This window comes from Orbicella faveolata, unplaced genomic scaffold (genome assembly GCF_042242905.1).
Source record: "Orbicella faveolata isolate gen_17 unplaced genomic scaffold, um_ofav_v1 contig_2, whole genome shotgun sequence".
Taxonomy (NCBI): Eukaryota; Metazoa; Cnidaria; class Anthozoa; order Scleractinia; family Merulinidae; genus Orbicella; species Orbicella faveolata.
The window spans coordinates 14,059,793-14,072,598 of NW_028301547.1; the positions used below are offsets into that span (position 1 = coordinate 14,059,793).

The window sequence follows — 12,806 nt, forward strand, 5'->3', positions numbered from 1 at the left end:
ACAAGTGGGATCAGTTGATATAAATTAAATACAGCTACCCAGCGAAAGTGATTTTCACCAGCGCCATGTTGTTCATCTCCCTGGTGTCTGTGATGAGCAACTCTTGTCATCTTCGTCGTAACCAAAACTCGCTCCATGAGAACATCAACGAATTGTCTCATCATGAACTTAGCAGTTTGCGATCTTTCGATCACCGCACTCCAGACCCCTTTATTTATCAACCGGTTTTACTTTGGAACACCTGGTTTGAAGGCTCACTGAAAACGGTCATTTGAAAAATGACCACGTTTGGGATTCAGAGTCTGTGTTGCTGTACTGCCAAAATTTAACTTGGTAGCTATCGCCATTAATCGATTTCTTACCGTCACTCGACCATTAAAGTATAAATTGTCATCGAAATGGGTGGTAAAAATAGGAATTCCAGTCATATGGCTAATTCCAACTCTTTAATCGATAAACTCGGTATTGGTGACGAAAATTCAGAACTACACCGAAGACGGAACACCGAAGAATGCAAGTCTGAACACAGCTCTCCTGAAGAGAAGTTATCTATGTCAAGTGTCATGTGCAGCTGGATCATTCGTGGTTCTAATTGTGCTTTATTATATCATTTGTTATCGTCTTTGGCGAAGAATCATTCCTAAGAAGTTTCCACCAATCAGCATGCGCTTGCTATTCGTACAGCACGAAAGGTCACTGTTTTAATGATATCAGTTGTGATAGTTTTTTTTGTTTCATGCATGAGCACCAGCTTTAAATGTCATACTCGCAGACGTTTTTGATACTGAGTCCGCTATTTAAATCTTAATCTGAAAGAAACACCCCTTTTTTTGCCATCAATTACTGGTTGGTATTTTATATTTATCGAAAGCTTTCGTCAAAGTCTAAAAACTGCTTGCTTAAGATGTCGTGCACCTAATGTAAGGCTGTGTTGCATTGGACAAGTGAGGCAATTTGAAACTGGAGAATCAATGAGAAAAAGGCAACGTTTGAACATTTTCCCTAGGGAAAATGGAGCTGTTGAGTTGGCAGCATACTCAACTGCTTACCACAGAGTCGCACCTTGTTAGACTGAAGGCTTACAAGTGAAAAAGGAACAAGACCAATCGACTAGCTTTAGCTGGCTAACTTGAAATGTTGCTAGAAGAACAATTTCAGTAACATTTACCCCCTAACGATGACTCAATTAAGCTTTGTAAAAAGGCAACACGCACCCGGCTTGGAGGGCGTAACAAGATCTTAAAACAATTGAACAAAGAAGAGAGACTCTAGCCCTGAAAACACTATTTATTATTATTATTATTATTATTATTATTATTATTATTATTATTATTATAAGAAACGATTTGGAAATACATGAGACAAGAAATATAAGTGATAGAAACCGACGTTTTGCGCCATTATCAAGGTTACATAATTAAAGATAAAAGCGGTTTGTGAAGAGGCTAAGTTGAAACGAATTTGCTTGAGAGAGCGCCAAGCTAATTACATGAATACTTTAGCACGAAGAGAATCAGACTGTACATTCAGCGCTGGTTTAAGATCTTGAATACACAGCATTTCATTAACAAGGCAGTCAAATTTGTGCGTGCATTTCTTGATTACATTGAAGCGTGCTAAAAAAATTGGTCGAAATTGCTAATTTACTAAAAGGATCCGTGCACACGGTTCACGAGTCGTTGGTAACTTAAGCAAATTTCTCGAGAAACTTGTTGTCACTGTAACGTAATGAGGAAAAACGAGAACGTTCAATAAGTAGCAGAAAAGCCACTCCCTTTGTAATTTCTCCACATGTAAAAGTTTATTTATGTTTATATATGTTTATATAAAGTTTATTTATGTTTATATATGTTTATATAAAGTTTATGTATGTTTATGTATGTATGTGTGTATGTACATCGATTTGTTACGAATCGAGCTGAACACAACCCGTATGGTAAAACAAACAAACTCCAGCAAACAAAATGTTAAATGAGGCGAGCAGTGGCTATTAAGCGGTATGTGCGTTTTGGATCTTAGTACGTTTCTTGACAGTCCACCGCAAAACAACAAAGTGAAATGGCCAAGCTCTGTGTATTAGAAGAACGTGGACCACGACGGCTAACTTTTCGTGTTTCCATTTGGAATTGAATACTGCATTAACTATTTAGCTTGAGATTTTATACCGATAGTGGATTTACTGAACAGATCCAACGGCTTCACTGAGAAATTCAAAGGTGAAATCTAAATTTATTCTTTACTGTCTTGCGCATCCCAATCGACGTTACTATTAACCATTAATAGTACGAGAAATTAAAAAGATCAAAAAGCAGGTGTCATGAGCTAGGCATTTGCATACTTATCTGAAGACTTCTTTTAGGAGGTTTTGAAAAACAAGGGAACATGATCAAATATATTTCGAGGGAACAAGGGATACTAATGATAACAGGGTTATTTATTATATAACTGACAAAATTACTTCATTAATTATGATTTGCTGAGAGCAGGCCGAGTTATCGTTTATTTTTAATTTACACTGCAGTGCAAATTAACGGGCGCGCTTTTGTGATTTTCTCAGTCATATAATAAAAGAGCAATCGTATGAAGGCTCGAGCAATTAAGGATTTACACTACTCGTGGTATACTCGTGCAACTTTGAGAGAATTTTCAAATCTCACTCGTAGTGTAAATCCTTAATTACACTCACATTCACACGATTACCTATACTCATTCCTCCCCTGATTCCTCCTTATATCTTGAAAGGTCCCACTTATTAACCGAGCAAACGACGAACTTGAAGTCTTTTCTTTCGACGAATTTAACAGAAAAAACATTTACAACAATGATGAACTGATTTTAATTACTAATTTAACATTAATTTCCATAACAGTACCTCGAAGCTTCCTAACAAAACAAATACTTTCCCAAACAATTTTTAATCATGTCCTGTTGGTCTCTAAATCTAAGAAAATGTAATGTTGAAATTATAACGATTTTTTGCAATTTTCAGCCCATAATTAAGCAGAAAAAGGCAATAAACAAAATACAGCATCGAAACATTTCGTTGATTTTGAGATTTTGTTTATGATGAACTTAAAAATAATTTTAATCCTATTCACTGAGGAAAGAAACCGTAATTAAACTTATGAATTTTATTAATATTTAAGTGACGTTGCAATCGTCTTTTTACCGATGTTGCTTTGTATGCCAGCGTGATATTTTGTCTCAAATGAAAAACAGCAATTCACTTCTGGCCTGTAGCGTAAAACGACAAGCGACTAAGACTGAAAGACATTTCCCTTGTTCTTTAAGCCAGATTGGTTGCCTCGTTATTGTGAGTTGTGTGTGGATATCAAGTGCTGAAGGAATTACTTCAAACTACAGTGAAACAGACGAGAAAGGTAAGCGGCATAATACACCAGAGTAGTGATTTTCAACCTGGCGTCTTGTAATTGAAAGGTCCAAACCTGGGGTAAAATGAAACCTGTGTACAAAACGTGATTTGATTCAAATGTATAGTGTTATTAAATATTCGTTGAAGTAAAGACGCCTGCAAAACGGATAAAATTTGAGGAAAGTTACTTTGCTGCTCTGTGGACAACTGCCTACTTTATTAGCTCATTTTTGTAGGAACTCGGTCAGTCACCAATGAACAAACTGAAATATTCGACTGGATGCAATTTGTCTACTCCCGGTCCATCTTACAGATTCATCAACTGTGTGCTTATGTTGTTTTACGGAATCGTTCTTGTCACCATAGGTTCGACGCCTTCTAGCTTCAACCTTTTTAAAAATGGCGGTTATATAAAATGTTTGCAAGAGATAATTATTGGTCCAAAATTCACTATTCGTTAATTGTTATCATTCATTCTCGATCAGTTCTCGATATTTACGGTGAAATCGCTCTAACTTCCTGTCATCAAGATCATAGGACGCAAAACTGAAATATTGGTTAAAACAAGCTTGAAGATGTCTTTATATTTACAAATCCCAAGCCATGAACAATAGATTGCTGTTCCTCCAGTACTTGGGAAATTTACATGATAACAGTTACTCAAAGTACAGCAAAGTACATGATAGGAAATCAAATTGCTGCCGGCCGAAAGATATAAATCATTGGAGCTTTCACTTAATTCAATCTGATTTAAATGGTTTAGCCGACGGAGAATAATGATTTTTTTTTCAGTCTTTTCCTTCTTTTAACAGTTCGTAATGGTAATAGGACTGAGTGGAGTCTATTTTGGTCTGTAATCATACGAGTAATAACAAAATTGGACGACCGCGCAGCGGGAGTCCGCTTTGTTTATCACGGGTATAATTACAGAGCGAATTGGACTCCACTCAGTCCTATTACCATTATTAATCATAAAAATTGCAATTTCCCAGAAAAGAGAAATAGCCAAGTTACGAAAGAACGGGAAAATTTGTATTAAAAGACTGACAACGGAGGTGTAAATTGTTTAATGTCGCTCTAAAATTGACTACAATCCGACTGAAAGAGTAAAGCTGAACACTCGATTCTGTACCGACCGCCGCTCGAAGCGAAAAAAAAAGCCGTTGAAAGCATGCTAGCCTCCCCAATTACTCCGCAGTGTTATAGTATAGGGTAAAGCGCTCCCTTTCAGTTAAATTTCAAGTCAAATTCATCCCCATAGCGCACGCTACAAAGCTCTGAATCGAAGAAAGCTAGCCATCCAGACTGATTGATGATGATGCCGGGACCCGCCATTGACACATTCGTAGCCCGCGCGGAATGCCGGGCTAGCAAATTGCCCTGACCAGGGGAAAGGAACGCACAGTTCTCAACAAGCCAAGTACTTTGCTCCACGGTCCCCTAGGAGGATTTTTGTTTGAGGAGGAATTGAGGCGGCTAGCATGCTTTCAATGGTTTTATTTCGCTTCGAGCGGCGGTCAGTACAGAATCGAGCAGGGCGCTTAAATGTATGGCGGTGAAACGAGCGGGTCCGAGCAAAAAGGTGTGATGCAGTAGACTGGGCTCTACTAAAACGAGCAGATTCCGCTTACTTACACTGGAACTTAGATTTCTAAAGAAATTCTACGAAACTCCCTTCTATATGCAGAAGCTTAAGGAAGGTTTTTGGTGCATTTTTGTTCTGAGGCATGCAATGGGCAAAGGTGAGTTTTTCAGGTTGCCGGACTTCAGGACTTCATATTTCGCGCTGTAAGATCTGGGGTGCTTACGATTTACAAAAACTATCCGGTTGGAAATTTCAGGCATAAACATTAAACAATTAAATGCGACGTTGCCGGAGAGGGAATCGCTATAAAGTATGTCCACATAAGCTAGAGAGACTTAAAAGAGCAGAAAAATAGCATCACCTCAAATCACAGCCCATAATTTCTGAAGCTTCCCAAATGGAATGGCGCGAACTATTTGATTTTCCAACTGGAATTTCCGGTTTTCCCATGTAAATGGTAAGTACCCCTGCTCGCGCTTGTTGTACGCGTAATCTTTTGTATTTCTTCTGAATAAACGTTATGAAACTCTTTACTCTGGCATCGCCGGTTAATTTTTGCGTTTCTCAGAACAATCAGAATAACGCTTAATCATAACCAAAATCTGTTTTCGATCAGTTTCTTATTGTTTCTGCTTGTGGCGATCAGGAAAGTCTGACGCGTACAAGTAGCTAATTTGCATAATGTAGCGCGTGTACTTTCAAGTCCGAGTCGGTGTTTTTAATTTCTCAATATGAAATCTTGTCAAAGTATTTTTTTCGCCATCTTTTGTGCTGAAATGATGCGATAATTTTTGCCAACGCTAAAAAGTTACTAAGATCACGGTTTCTTCATAGTGAAATTTTATACTGCGAAAATGAGGAAGAAAATGAGTTTTGAGAACTCAAACAACAAAATGAAATCGTTATTCGGGTTGATAGGCCCTTTGTAGCTAAGCCATCACGTGACCTACTTTTCATAAAATTATGGGCTATAACTTAACGAGTGCCAAAAATGGAAAAAGCATGTCGAAAATGTCAAAATGGCCAAGTTTGAGGCTCCCATCATCAAAGAATGAGATTTTATGACGGTCTGAATTTTTGAAAGAATGAGAAGATTTGTATACAAAAAGTTGTTGGAGAGCAAGACCTTGCTCTTCGGCAACATTTTCCATACAAATCCTCTAAATTTTCCGAAAATTCAAACTGTGATATAAACTTATTCGTTCATTCCCGGGGCCTCAAACTTGGCCATTGTGGTATTTTCGATGCGCTCTTTCCATTTCTGGCATTCTTTAAGGTGGCTTCCTATGGTTTTACGATCGCGCGAGCGCTGAGGAAGTAATCTGCGCGCGCTCAAAGGAAAACGTCAGTGTTTTTCGACATTTTATTACGTCAACATGAGCACAAAAAGCAAAACTAACAGTGAATTTTCTCGCGTTTCCTTCGGTGAAATTCCGTAAAATTTGGCAGATTGGTAGCAAATATTTTACTTTAGTCCGGGCTCGTTTTTCAGGGAAATCTATAAGACCAGATTTTTTGCAGCGGTAAAAGACAAATTTGAAAATATCGAAAAAACTGCCTTTGCAAACCCTACTTTTTTCGTGTTTAAAATTCGTATCCCGCTGGAAGGGATATGATGTAAAAATTTTGGAAGATTTCACCGAAGGAAATTCATGAAAATCACAAATAAAGCCATAAAAACAGTAAAAAACACTTTTGTTTGGGCGTTTATAATTTAAGACTAAATCCCAAAATTTGAACAGAGATGATAGCAAAACAGTATTTAATCATTGCTTATTATATGTAATAAGTTTGAGAGGACTTTGAAAGCGAATGCAAAAACAGCATTCAAAACATTACACTTGCGCGCGCAACGCCATAAATGATTACCCTATGGAGCCACCTTAAGTTATAGCCCATAATACAAAAATGTTTTAGGAAATATTTGGTCACGTGACCCCAGCTGCAAAGGGCCTACTGAAAAGTGCTACCGTAATTTTGCTGATTTAATATCTCTGCTGTCTTCCCACATTTCCAGCTAAACTTCTAACATGTTCTCAAATATTTATCGAATCAGTCTTAAACATATATAAAGCTAGAGATATTGTTTGAGTTCGATGTACGTTTTTACGCGAAATCGCGTAATTGAAGTCAATTTGTCATGTTTAGCTACAAAACACGCATCGCCGGGCGCTCCTTTTCATCGACAACCAGCGATTAATTGGATTTTTACAGAAACAAAACTGAACAGTGTCTACAGACGAAAGTTCTTATGCCTTGATGAGACATCACATGTTGCTTGCAATTCAGACGAAACTCAAACAAGCAAAATTTTATTACTTTTCGTTTACGATAGACTCTATGGCGAAATCCTTGCAAACGTGTGACAAGAGGAGGGAAACTTTGAAGTTCTGAAACGCTGCTATACTGACCCAAATATATCCAGCTGGTTTTTTACTACAGTATGTTATGTAAAAGCTATCGATCTTCAACATATGTAAAATTTAGAGTGGAGTAATGTGGAGTACTCCTAAAAGAAGCAGCAGATCACGGCTTGGTCATCATAAGCGGGACATACCTGCATTCGACAATGTCTTACTTCACTCAAATTGGGTAGCCTACGACGAAACTACTTAAACATCATTGCAACAGACATAAACGTATTGACTTTTGGGTCTAAAGCATCAAAAAGGCTTTTGAAAATACACCACTGGTGGCTCAAAAATAAAGAAAGAAAAGTTGATTTCCGGCTCGTCGAGAGGAGATTTTTGGCAGCCACTAATCTCACCGGAAGCGCGGAAGGAGCGCTCGTGCCAGTCTTTCTCCGCATCACACATTGGACCAAGAGCAGACTGCCCGTTTCACCGCCCGGCCTTTTTCCGCCCTGGAATCGAGTGTCCAGCTCGGCGTCGACAAAACCAGGATCGGAGCGGACCGGACCGGACCACGGATCGGATCACGGATCGGATCACGGACCGGATCACGGACCGGATCACGGATCGGATCACGGATCGGATAGCGGATCGGATCACGGATCGGATCACAGAAAAAAAAACATTTTAAAGAAAAAAAATCAAATCTTTTATAAGATAATAATAAATAAAAATAAAAGTGAAAACTAAATTATGTTAAATAAAAATAAGAATCCCGAATTTGACGCAATGACATGTTAATTACAGAGAATGACAAGAGGTCATTTAAAAAGCCACATAAGCGCCTAATTTACGACGAATTTAAATTGTAATGAACAGGCAGATGTAGTTATATTTGAACGTTAGTTGGCTTGAAGCTTGCGTGAACCTTCCATTCTCGTTTTTGAAATTGTTGTTAGTACCAGTAGCTAATTCTCGGCTACTTTTTCGTGTCAGATGTGAGCATTACAGTTAGCGTTACAGTTAATGAGAAAGCTTACGTACGAAAGCTTAAGGACATGACTTGCTTTAGAGGAGCTACGTTACGATTTGCGCATCTTGAAAAAACTAGCCCAGTTTTTCAAGGTCGTCATTTGTAGTCCTCGTTAATCTTTGCCATCCTTAGCGATCCTCATTCCGTTTTGATTTGGTCTTGCCTCTTAAGTGCTTTCTATCCTAGAACACGATCATTTTAAGGTTTTATTCCATATAAAGGCAACTCTTTACGACCCTAAAAATGACTTTAAAAATCGTGACGTAACTCCTAAAATGTTGTTTATTCTCGGGTTGCGTTATCGTTCACACTATCGATGTTACTCCTATATTTTTTTGTAAAACAGCTATATTTCCTTGAAATACAAATGGTCTGTTTGGTTTTATTCCAGTACGAAATATCGTATTCCAAACTCATATCTTGTAAAATTATAGACTTGTCTCAGAAACGAAAATTGTTTGAAATCATCAGGTGTTTAATTTTTTAGTGTTTTTAGTTTTTGTGTTTCGATTCATACGTTCGTCCTATTATTACCATTCTGACTCGTTTTATGACAGTTTACCCTTGATGCAAGCGAATATACGAAATATCATTTATCTGAACTGTGGAGAAAGATATGAAGGCATGATTCATCATCGCAATCAAAACCCAACAGCCTGAAAAAAATTCATCTGTGACCAGCTCCCAGTTGGCTTGATATTATAAAAAAATAAAGGAATATCACACCTGAATTAAATAAAACGTTCTGCTCACAGTAGTCACTCTAGTGTAATTTGCTCAACAAAATTTTGATCTTGAATTTTGAATTTTGAATTTTTTTTCCTTGATCCGATCCGTGATCCGATCCGTGATCCGGTCCGTGATCCGATCCGTGATCCGATCCGTGATCCGATCCGTGATCCGATCCGTGATCCGGTCCAATCCGATTCAGATTTTGTCGACGCCGTGTCCAGCTTTACTCTTTCTTAGGAGAGGAAAACCAAAAAGCGATAACTCGCTTAAAAGGCTTCGGATCGAGCTGTGAAGCAAGATGACAATAGAAAAGACAACAAGGCATCGAGGTAAGTCATTTTCATTGCAAAAATATCAAAATTTCAGCTATAATGTCGATTACCGTTTGTCCCCATACAAACCTTTATGTATTCAAACCGTTATAACACAACATCTCCATATTCTGCAAGGCGAGAGTCACGTTTCGCGTAATCAGACTCGGTCGTTATGTAATAGTAGATGCCGGCCGTATATGTCACGTTTTCACGATTAAAAATAATAATAACTCCTCGCATCGTGAGCTTGAACCGCCTTTTTCCTGCAAAAGTAAAATGTTTTAAAGCTGAGTGGACTGCTGACTTCAAGTTGTAAGCTAATCAGAGTCAGAGTCAATGATGATTCTTTGTTTTCTTGGCTTCTCGGGACTGGGACTTGGTGTTAACACACAACTGTTAAAAATTTGAAATGGCGTCGAGAGATTCTGATTCGTGGCCATGCTGTACATGAACAACGGCATACCGGTGAATTCTGCCAGATTCGCTGATGAAGAAGCTTAATTTGAACTGATTGAAACTGCTGGTCAAATATTGTATTTTATGCTGATGGATTTGCTGAAGATGCAGGCACCGAACTGTGCAAAGGGAAACGACTTGTTGATGGAGCAGATGTTGAAGAAATCGCAGATGTCGAGCTGGATTGTGCTGATTGCGCTCTAAAATTATGAGTGCCTACAACTGTTAATGCAGATCTTTGTAGCTTAGGCCTAGCACATTACCCGGATAACAGTCATCATTCATTCAGAGGTCCCAGTTTTGAAAAAAATCCGTTTCTTTGCAAAGACTTTTTTAGGGGATAAGGAAAAACGTCATACCTTTGCTTGTGTTTGAGACAAGCAAACAGTTTTTAGTTGTGTGGAAAGAGGAAAGAAATTATACAGTAATTCTGAAAGAATTGGGATGTTTCCACCATGTGAGCAGAGCCTCTTTTATCGCTTTTTTGAGCGGACAGGAGACGGAAAAGGAGGCTCTGCACAAATCTGCTTTAGCCTTTGAAGTCGCTGTAGCCCCAAATCTCGGGCTAGTCATTCCCGATTACAGTCGTCAAACTGGTTTTTCGAGTGCGAGCATCAACTTTTACGAGAAACCGATGGTCGAAACTGAGCCCACTGGATGTTAGAAAAACATGGCGGCGAAAGGGCCGGCGAAAATCGTGCGAAAATGCTTGACGATGCTCTGCTTACACGCAAGCATCAGTCAGCTTCTATCAAGTCTTTCACATCTGGGACTTTCGTATCTTTACCCAGGGTCACTGGTCACGGAAAATCTTTCATTTTATAAGCTTATCAACCTTCGCTCCCGTTCGCAAAAGAGTTACAAAAGCACTCTGATCTCTGATTTTCTCTGCCCACTATCTGCGCTGATCGAAGACCAAAGCCAAACTTACCAAGTTTTCGGTAAGAATTGTTTGAAGCTCGAAGAATTTAAACAGGGCGACCCTAACCAAGGGAGGGAGGGTATGATCGCAGGTTAGGGCGACCCCGGCGATTTGTTGTTTTCAAGTAAAGTATTAAGAAGGTTCATCAAATCTGAGCGAAGAAAATATTTTTGGCGCTGTTTGAGATGAAACTCATTGTGTGGTTATTTGGTGAGTTGTCATTCTTTTTTCAGCTTCTTACAGATCATGAGTAATACTCATCTTTACTGTTTTTCATTATTATTTTCCTTTGTGTCGGTGAAGGATAATTATGCATGCACAAACCTGAAATAAGTTAAATAAGACGTCAAATAAAACCAATTAAATTGAATCATGATTGTATATACCTGATGATTTAATTATGATATCATTTTAGTTTACTAGAAAGCATATTGTGCAGTTTTTATTGTTACTCAGGCATACTTTTGAGCATTTTTATTATTGGTTTGGCATTATTTAATCTTTGCCACAATGAATCAACATTAATTGTTGATTAATTATCACTTATTGATATTCACATGATGATATTCATGTCACACTGGTTAAGTTGGACTGGTAGTCATGGCCAAGTTCCCTTCCAGGCTGCCTATTCTATAGTTGGCAACATACAGTAAAAGCAGTTCTGAAAGTTCCAATGTTTGCCTGACTACAACAGCCAGCAAAAAGTTGGGGAAAAATTAATAAAATTAATAAGATGTTAAATATGGCAACTGTCAAAACCATTAGGATGTCACCTGACAAAAGAAATGTCAAATATATTGTTGAAAAAGCTAAGGGTGTGTTCCTTTGGGGTGATCTGGACCAGGATTAGGGATCCAAGATCACTCAGATCATTGTGCATCAAACAAAAGGAGCTGATGAATCCATGACCAGAGTGGATTCATCAGTTCCTTTGATGTACCATGATCTGAGTGATCTTGGATCACTGATCCTGATCCAGATCACCCCCAAGGAATGCATCCTAAGAGTGAACCACAGGATACCTTTAATTGCCTTATCAATGATATGGTAAACAGTGTGCATGTTGAAAAAAAATCATAATTTTCTGCCAGTCATTAAAGACAGTAACGTGGTGACATTTATGACACTTTTCAACACTTCCTTCCATGAAAAAGTACAATTAGGGACTATGTATCACTCAAAGACCCCTCAAGACATCAAGGATAATACAAAGTTTTTTTTCAGGACTGATTTACTGTCTCACAATGGAAATACTTGCCTGGTAATAACAGCTAGTGCCCTGGGAACGGGAGTTAACATACCCAACATCTAAAAGGGTTGTTATATTTGGAGTGCCAGAGAACATGGAATCCTACCTTCAAGCACTTGGAAGGGGTGAAAGGAATGATTCTGATGTTTTGTCCATATTGTTTTACCATGCATACCACTTGTGTCACTGTGATCCCACAATGAGGGCATTTGTTAAAAACAAAGTTAAATGTAGGCATGTGGAAACAGTTTTTAAAACAGATTTTTAATGAGAAGATACAAAAACCTTCCATACTGCACAAGGGCTGTGATTTGTGTGGTAAACAGTGTGATTGCGAAGCCTGCCCAAAAGAAATGTTAAAAAATTATGCTTGGACAATCAAGATAAAACTTCCTACAAGAAGGGAGATCAGAGCTATGCAAACTTTGCAGAAAGTTTTACCTTGATAACCCTTTTCATTATAATTTTAGTAATTTGTATCATTTTTGACAGCTTATATTAAGTCAAGAGGATGATCAGAACACATTTAACAAATTTGTTTCGCATTGCCAGGAGGTGCAATGTCTCTTAGGGGTGCAAATGAAAGATTTCGGTTTCACTTATAGAGCGGTTTTCAATTGAGTGTCGAAAGTAATTAGACAAGACGCATTAACAAATAGCAAACGAAACTACTCACGCGTGCATACCAAGAACGATTACGATTTGTGTGTACTTGATTAGAAAGGAAATTTGTATTTAAATGTCCTTTCAACTATTGTCCTCCAGTGCTGAAAAGAGTTCGGTTTTGCAAC

General features: G+C 38.2%; 1 pseudogene; it reads left to right on the plus strand.

Annotated features, from left to right (window-relative positions):
- Positions 1–29: 29 nt before the first annotated feature.
- Positions 30–1,113, plus strand: LOC149112070 (G protein-coupled receptor 83-like; annotated as a pseudogene).
- The last annotated feature ends 11,693 nt before the right edge of the window (positions 1,114–12,806 follow it).